The 7,247-nt window shown below is 34.0% G+C and overlaps 1 long non-coding RNA gene across 1 annotated transcript; it reads left to right on the forward strand.

Annotated features, from left to right (window-relative positions):
• Positions 1 to 290: 290 nt before the first annotated feature.
• LOC127155703 (uncharacterized) lies at positions 291 to 1,676 on the forward strand. Its single transcript, XR_007825637.1, has 3 exons — positions 291 to 656; positions 1,212 to 1,280; positions 1,598 to 1,676. It is a non-coding gene; the product is annotated as an uncharacterized LOC127155703 (long non-coding RNA).
• Positions 1,677 to 7,247: the final 5,571 nt, after the last annotated feature.

Here is a 7,247-nt window from a genome sequence, read left to right on the forward strand (position 1 = left end):
ACAGATCGTTTCGCTAGATAAGACCCTTCTTACTCAGCTGGGATCGTTTTGAGTCTTTTGAAGGTGCATTGAAACTGCGTTCAAACTCATGGGCACCATTGAAGTCCACTATATGGAGATAATTCCTGAAATGTTTTCTTCAAAAACGTAATTTCTTTACAACTTTTGTTCTGGAAGTGAACTACTCCTTTAAATGCACCTGAGAAAGTGGTACTTGTACCTCCTAGTGTTCATTTCTCTCACTTGTTTATACAGTACATGCACTGTAAAATCCAATAGTGTACCTTACTTGTATATAATTAGTTATCTTTACTTAGTTGCTCTACTTACTAGGTTTTATCAAGTTACAGCTAATTTCAAGGCGAAAAAAACAGTTTACTTGCTGCTTTGAGTAAGGCTTACTTAAAATATTCAAGTAGTCACAACAAAACCAATGACATGAATACACCAGTGAGAGGCAGAAGTGCGCTAATGTGTTGCTAATGTGCAACAAAACCACAGAAGAAGAAATTAGGACAGTTAGAGCATGCGCAACAAGCAATGTTTTGAATTTGTGCTGACATCGGTTGGCTCCAGCTAATTGGTGAAGAATTTGCTGAAACTGGGAAAAGAAGCAGAGACTGCTTGCATTTTTACCTCTGGACAAAGACACTAAGGTAAGTTATCAAAAAAATAATTGTGTGTAAATGTGTCTTTCTGTCTGCTGCTAATTTTAACTGACTTAGCCCTATTTTGTGCATGGGCTGCATGTAAAGTAGACAAAAGACAAGTGATTCTGTTTACACTAGATGCTTTTTTACTGTCACAAATGTAAAACTTTGTAGTTAGTTTTCTGTTTTGCCCAGAGTTGATGCCGCAAACCCATGTTGATTTTAAGTTAATTTTTCAATTTACAATTTTATCATCATATATGTTTTAATACATCACAATTATTGCCATTGCATGATTAAACCTTTGTGGTTTAAATTAAATGAGCTCTTTGTCTCACAGTAATTGTTATTTCTACAGTAATACAGAGGAAATGCTGCTTTTGAATTGATTTTATGACTGTGGCCTCAAATAGATATGTATAGAAATGTGGACACTTTCTTTCTTTCTTTCTTTCTTTCTTAATGTAACCCTTCTAAAACATGCAACTATCAAAGAATGAATGTGTCTGTAATCTAGAAGCCACAACACTAGTGTAACTTACTTTTATTTGTCATATTTAGGACAAGTGTTTGTGGCAACTGCCTTCTCTGAACAGCGGTCTCATCAGCACAGGCCTCAGTACACTGGAGGTGAGATATTTCAAGCTAATACACAGCAGTACAGCAGTTTTTTTTACTCAGTAATCACTGTGCTACACTATTTACAATTTCATTTAAAAAAAAGTCTTGCATATGCAGTATACTTCTAACCACTTTTTTTTTTTTTGCAGATTTAAGAGGACACTTCACACCCTACAACCCCTAAAATGTATGTTGCTACGTTAATTGTTTTCAAAATTTTTAAAATAAACAGTTAATGACCTCTTTATTGACACTTTGACAAAAACATTTGTACTGTAACACTTGAATGTCTTAAACTTTTTTTTTTCTTTTTTTTTTTCTTCTAGAACCCAGATTTGACAGCACTGCACACCCATCTCGGGCCTTCCTGTTTCATTTTGCGATTACCCCAGATACTTCTACTACTAACCCGCTTTGTAAGTTCTAAAAAATAAAAATAAAAAATACACCTTAAACAAACACTTAATTGTGGGAAAATGTAATGTGTATTTGCTCTTATATTACTGAGATACTTCTATTGACCTAATACCATGAAAAACACTTGGAGATTCATTCAAAGTGTGGTGCTTTACTTGGGACAAAACAAATCCCTGAAACTAAAGTAACTTTTTGAACTTTAATTATATAAACCATTGGCAATGTGTGCAGCCTAACCAGTGCCATACTTAAACTCATCCTCCTACTGCTACCTCCACTTCTTACACTAAGCATACCCTAAATCAGATTGTTGTTGGTTTGTGTAATACATTACCTTTAACTTTGAATTGTCACTGCCTTAAATTTATGTGTCATATGAATGGAACATTGTTTTCATTAATTTGTAATGGATTTTTGAAGCACTTAAGTTACTAGACTAGTTAAATTACTAGTTACTATTACTACTTACATTAATAGTTAGTAATTTAAGTGCTTAGTTGCATTTACTTGAACAGAAATCTAATTTATTGCTAAAACCATGCAAACCGATAGCTTTAAATAAACCAAGTAAGCATTACTCTAGCACCAGAGTAACGCTTACTTGATTTATTTAAGGCAATCGGTTTGCATGGTTTTAGCAAGTAAATTAGATTTCTGTTCAAGTAAATACAACTAAGTGATTCTGAGTTACCAGAACTTGCGTGTAAGTTTACAACACTAAATAAACCTTTGTAAGTACAAAATACTGTTCTTATTTCACTTTACTTGGTTTTTTCAAGGCAATCGGTTTGCATGCTTTTTTTAAGGTTTACTAATTAGAATTTACAGTGTGGTATCGAAACGAAATGTTACATAACGCAAACTGTGAAGGTTAGGTTTAGGGTTATTGATTAACTTTGCACATTACACATCTGCTGCTCCGCACATCTGTGTACCCCCTGAGTATGCAGTGTTAATATATAACAGTTCTGACTTAACATTTATTAAATTAATACTGTTTTATTGACTATTATTATTGTAAAACAATAATAATAAAGAATGATTTAGGTGTATCGAAATGTTTGACTATAGTGTATGTGTAATTTAAGTACATAAATTATTAGCAGTACACATACAATGTGAGATTATTTATGGCTTAAACAGAGGAGCTTTCATTTCTTCTGTCATCAGCATGTGTTTCTGCTTAAGCAGTGGAGAAACTGGAGTGATGAGGACTATGGTCATCCATCATTCACTGGTTGTTGTATAATTTAACCCCTCCTCCCTTGCATTCCCACGGTCATCAATCAGCGTTACAGTAGTGATGACACTCTGATGTGATTTCTCATCAATATCACATCCAAAAACCGCTGAACCTTTAAAACGGCTTGATAAGAGGAATGGGAGGAAGAGGATGAAAGGAGGGAGAGATAGAGAAAAGACTGGCCTAGGGGATCTTCATTGTCCGCTGTAGATCCTCTTGATGTATTCACTCCAGTTCTGTTTCTCTTGCAGGGAATTATTTGTTGACTTGCATTTTTAGAGGAACAAAAAGTCAGAGTTCCATCACAAAAATAAGATGCATGAAATACGATACGCTCTTTTTGATTAAACGTGTGACAGAGGGTGAAATTAGTTTCTCTGTGCACATAGATTTACTTTCACAATCTTTCTGTCAGTTTTTAGCAGTATTTCTTCATCATCTTCATCATATTCATGTTCTACATACCATAGACACAAATACAAATTAAAACACTATGTTACTAAATATTGTAAACCTGACTTTTATATCATGTAAATAATGCTGTATAGTTATTTTGGTTTATTTATTTTTTGGTTTATCTGTAACAGTATGATCTACCCCAGCTGTTTTTTTTTTACTTACTCTGATTATTAATTGATTGATTGCATAGTTTGACAGATTTAGCAACACAGCCCATTTAGGCATGGTCAAGGTGATCTGCTAACTCAGAATGGAGAAGAAAAGTTAAAGAGCATCTCTGAACACACAATCAGATGAAGAAGATAGGCTACTATAGCAGAAAACCACATTAGGTGCCACTCCTTTTAGCTAATAAAAGGTAACTGAGAGTACAGTTGGCACGGGTTCACAAAAACTGAACAATACAAGATTGGAAAAGGTTTCCTGGTCTGATGAGTCTCAATTTCCAGTATGACATTCAGATGGTTGGGTCAGAATTTGGCATAAACAGTGTAAAAGCATGGATCCATCCTGCCTTGTATCAACTGCAATCAGCGGTAACTGCTGGTGGTGTAATGGTGCAGGGAATTTTCTTGACACAATCTGGGCCTATTAGTACCAACGGAGCATTGTTTAAACACCACAGCCTACATGAATATTATTGCTAACAATATCCATCCCTTTATGCCCACAGTGTACCCATCTTGTTATGCCTACTTCCAGCAGGATAACACACCACAAAGCTCAAATCATCTTAAATTGGTTTCTTGAACATGACAATGAGTTCACTATACTCAAATGGTCTCCACAGTCACTGGATCTCAATCCAATAAAGCACGTTCGGGATGTGGTGGAACAGGAAATTCACAAATCTCCAGCAACTGCAATATCCTATCATGTCAGTAAAGACCAAAATCTCTACTGAATGTTTCTAGCTCCTTCTTGATTCTGTGTCAGCGTAGAATAAAGGTAGTTTTGAAGGTTAAAAGGGGTCCAAACCGGTACCAGCAAGGTGTATCTAATATCTTAAAAAGTAACTACACTGACGGAGTTCATTCAGAGAAGGATTCATTAGATTTAAATTATACGTTGCATCTTTTTGAACGATTCAGTAAGAAATCCATGTCAAACAAGTTATTTGTTTGTGAATCTACCTCAAGTTGCAGTTTGATTCACTAAGAGGTATCAGGTCATACTTTTGTTTGTGAATCAGACTACACAGGTGTGTTTTTTGTGTTTGTGTGCTGCACTTAATGACAGCTCAATAGTAGGGGTGTAAGTGAATGTGAATGTATTTGAATGAATATATTTTAACAAATAGAATTTTTATAATTTATAAGTGAATTTAAAAACTGCATTATGCGCAATTTACGTGTTTGCATAATTGTTTTTAAAGTTAAGTGTTGATTATTATATTCATAAATAAATAGTAATTAAATTTTAGTTTGGGTTAAGCTGTTAATTGTAACCTTAATGTAAAAGGGCTCCCTATAGTTTAAAGCATAAGCTGAAGTAGATTTTTATCACTAAGAAAATGTTAATTATAACTAAATGTATTTAAAGAAAGAGCAACCTGTTCAGTAAACCACTGTTTATTTAAACAAAACAAACAAAAAAAAGTTTATTTTCCCCCTGCTGCCGGATCAGGGATGTAAGTTACACAAAAATATCTCCCACTGAGTGATTGAGGTGTTGTGTTGCTGGATGTAATAATGAACATAGTGGTCGTCATTTATTCCAGACATCTGAGCCGTTGAAGATGAATTACATTTGTTTGTGAATGGAATGCGCCTCCCGATCTACATAAATGCGTCTATTTTCGTGCAAGAAGAATTATTATTTCTTTTGCCATGCTACTGTAGATTCAATCAGCGTGTGAAACACCAGGTGCATATGCAAGAAAATCAGACTTTGTTTGGTGTTAATAATTAAAAAGTAATAAATAATGAAATATTATGTAAATGAATGAAGCTAAAAAAAGCCATGCAATTATTTTTATGTTCTATTTATGTTCTATAAACTACTCCATATAGAAATAATGTGGTGTGTATTTAAATACTGTGTTTATGCAAATGATACACATCATCACAAGGAGCATTTCAAAGGGCGGTCTGATAAGATAATAATGTTGGCGTGACAGTTGGGCTTGTGGTTCTGGAAAACTCTTTTAGAATAACTCAGCTATTTTTAATGTAATTTATGCAAGTGGGCTGAAATGCTATGCCTCATCACAGAGAAGGAAGTTTTCAAATAAGCTTTTCTGTCACAGAGTGCCACTTCCAGCACTTATGAAGTGTGCAGCACTCTCTCTGATTTATTTTTAGGACATGCAGTGACTATGAAAGAAGGACTTAGTTTAGGTACTTTTCAAAAGATATATAATAATAATAATGAACCAACAAACTTACCACAGCGACATCTCAATATTACAATGCAAGTAAAATTGAGGGAAGGAAATGCCAGAGGGTTAATACAATGCTTTTTTAAAGGTCCAGTGAATCATCAGAATACTTATTTTGTACTTTATGCTTTTGATGAAGAAGAAAAAATGTCAGGATTGGAATAAAACAGTTTGAAGTTTATTGAAGTGGTTTCACGACTGCGTGGTTGTTATTATCGTTAATTAAAATAGATAAATTGAACTCGGACAGTACTATACTGAAACTACAATAAAAAACTAAATAAACTAACTAATTACACTGGTAAAAAATGATAACTGAAAAAATGGTAACACCTACATTTTCTACAAAAAAACAAACAAACAAACAAACAAACAAACAAAAAAAACTCAGCAATTTTTCATTTCTTGGTGAACTATTCAATTAAGGTAACAATTGCATGCTACTATTTATTTATTTATTCATTTTTTAACAGGATAGAGAACTCAAAAAAAAAAGAGAGTTTGATGGATGTTTTTTAAACTATTGTTAATAGTCACAGTGATCCATTTTTTTTAGACTGAAGTTCATAAAATAAAACAGAAAGTATGTTTTCAGCAGTAGTCTTTATTTTAAGTTATTGGACGTGAATGATGTTGTATTAACACTTCCAAGGTCTCCTGCATTAAAGTTAATTTCTTTGCACTCCTGATGTACAGACATGTCATTTACACTGATGCAACTTTAATTTCCTCCCTGAAAGTTAATGCTGAATCAGTATGAAAACACCTCAGCCTTGCTAGAGAGAACATTGTGCATCTGAATGAATCTTTCGTCTTTTCGTCACATCACTGAGTAATGGAGTGTGAAAAAAACTGATTGTGATGCAGGTTGGAAGTAATGAAATATTAACTGTTGAATATTGGTAAGTGATTGGGATCACTATATCCATCTGGCCCCTGGGAAAGAAATGCTGGGGAGTCCAACGGTCATGTGAATTTCACCCTGACAGTGTACTAATCTAAAATGATATCAACTACCGCAGATACCCTCCACCACGGCACCGATTTCTATGCATTTCAAATGACTTTCCATTGTCAGACATCAGTAGCCGTTTAAGGGTTTGTGTGCAAGCTGGAAAGCTGTTGGCTTCTCCATCCGATCCATTAATGTTGTAAATGAAATCTATCTTTTTTTACAAATTGCTTGTGTTTCTCTTGGTTTACTTCCACTCTGTCTCTGGACTGTAAAGCTTTCCAGAGAAACTGAAAAAAGGATTAATTTAAACCCCACACAAAAGAAACTACACCTAATTAATTCAAAGTTATATTTATTAACTGTATGCTGCTCCTTCATTACTTTTTCTTGTCAGACTAAAACACTATACAGTATCTTAGGCCATAAAATGTTATTTTTTATTGGTCAGATCTTTAATTCTGCTTATATAACACCTTAAAGTGGTAGTTCACCCATTGCGTGGATAGGAAATATAAACAGGTT

The sequence above is a fragment of the Labeo rohita genome, chromosome 24, assembly GCF_022985175.1.
Source record: "Labeo rohita strain BAU-BD-2019 chromosome 24, IGBB_LRoh.1.0, whole genome shotgun sequence".
Taxonomy (NCBI): Eukaryota; Metazoa; Chordata; class Actinopteri; order Cypriniformes; family Cyprinidae; genus Labeo; species Labeo rohita.